Here is a 1999-nt window from a genome sequence, read left to right as displayed (position 1 = left end):
TATAATTCCCCATCTTTTGGCTACCTCCCTTTTTAAACAGTGGCGTCACAGCTGCTGTTTTCCAATCAACTGGGACTACCCCAGAGTCCAGCGAATTTTGGAAAATTACCGTCAGTGCACCTGCTATTTCTCCCGCCATCTCTTTTAGTACCCTGGGATGCATTCCATCAGGGCCAGGAGACTTATCAATCCTTAGCTCCATTAGCTTGCCCAACACTACCTCTTCCGTAATAATGATTGTTCCCAGGTCCTCACCTACGTTCGTCTCTTTGTCAATTACTGGCATGTTATTAATGTCCTCCACTGAGAAGACCGATACAAAATACCTGTTCAATGCCTCGGCCATTTCATCATATCCCATAACTAAATTCCCCTTCTCATCCTCTAAAGGACCAACGTTTACTTTAGCCACTCTTTTTCGTTTTATATATTTATAGAAACTTTTGCTATCTGTCTTTATATTCTGTGCTAGTTTTTTCTCATGTTCTATCTTACTTTTCTTTATAGCTCTTTTTGTAGCTTTCTGTTGACCTTTAAAATTTTCCCAGTCTTCTAGTTTCATGCAGCTTTTGGCCACTTAGTATGCCTTCTTTTTCAATTTGATAGCCTCCCTTATTTCCTTAGACACCCCATGGCAGATTACCCCTTTTCTTCCAGTCCTTCCTTTTCACTGGAATATACCTTTGCTGAGCACTTTGAAAAATTGCTTTGAAAGTCCTCCACTGCTCGTCAACTGTCCCACCGTAAAATCTTTGTTTCCAGTCCACTTTAGCCAAATCCTCCCTCATTCTATTGTAGTCCCCCTTGTTCAAGCACAGGACCCTGGTATTGGATTTTATCTTCACACTCTCCATCTGTATTCTAAATTCAACCATACTGTTACCACTCCTTCCAAGAGGATCCCTAACCATGAGGTCATTAATTATTCCTGTCTCATTACACAGTACTAGATCTAGGATAGCTTGCTCCCTCGTCGGTTCCATTACATACTGTTCAAGAAAACTATCACGGATACAACTCAACGAATTCCTCCTCAAGGCTACCCTGACTGAGCTGGTTCGACCAATCTACATGTAGATTAAAATCCCCCATGATAATTGCTGTACCATTTTTACAGGCATTAGTTATTTCTTCGTTTATTGCCCGCCCCAATCCTAACTAAGATTAACCCAGATAGTATCAAAACAATTCAGAGTAGGCACAGTGCATAAAACATATTATACAGATGCCGATACAGATGAATGCAGAAGGAAACATAACAGAAGATAGGAACTAAGAGACATTGGTAGCTTTCAGTGTGCCTGGCATGAAGATCCTGTATGTTGACACTGGATACCTGTAAACATAAGAACTTAAGAATTCGGAGCAGGAGTAGGCCACTCAGCTCCTCGAGCCTGCTCTGCCATTCAATAAGTTCATGGCTGAACTGATTACTCCACATTTCCACCTACCCAGATAACCTTTCACCCCCTTGCTTATCAAGAATCTATCTACATCTGCCTTAAAAATATTCAAAGACTCTGCTTCCACTGCCTTTTGAGGAAGAGAATTCCAAAAAGACTCACGACTCTGAGAGAAAACATTTCTCCTCATCTTGGTCTTAAATGGGCAACCCCTTATTTTTAAACAGTGACCCCTAGTTGTAGACTTTCCCACAAGGGGAAACATCCTTTCCACACCCACCCTGTCAAGACCCCTCAGGATTTTATATGTTAATCCCCCAACAGAAAAAAAAAATTCTACTACCTCCTTAAAAAAAAGCAATTTTAAGCATAATCTACAGCTCTACCCTAATGGAAAAAATATCACAACAATTTCACTATATAGAAATATAATAAAAGACCAGCAAGAGATTAAAGAAAAATCAAAAGTAAGAATTAGTGATGTAGAAACCATTTAAGATAAAAGTAATAACTTTGGTCACCTTTTTACCCTGGAGATCCTTTGGAGATTCCTTCACTTGGCTTTTCTCTTTTGAAAACTGAACTTCAAAATGGGA

The sequence above is a fragment of the Heterodontus francisci genome, chromosome 4, assembly GCF_036365525.1.
Source record: "Heterodontus francisci isolate sHetFra1 chromosome 4, sHetFra1.hap1, whole genome shotgun sequence".
In the NCBI taxonomy this organism is placed as follows: domain Eukaryota; kingdom Metazoa; phylum Chordata; class Chondrichthyes; order Heterodontiformes; family Heterodontidae; genus Heterodontus; species Heterodontus francisci.
The sequence above is the reverse complement of the archived record's forward strand: the minus strand, read 5'-3'. Positions refer to the sequence as shown.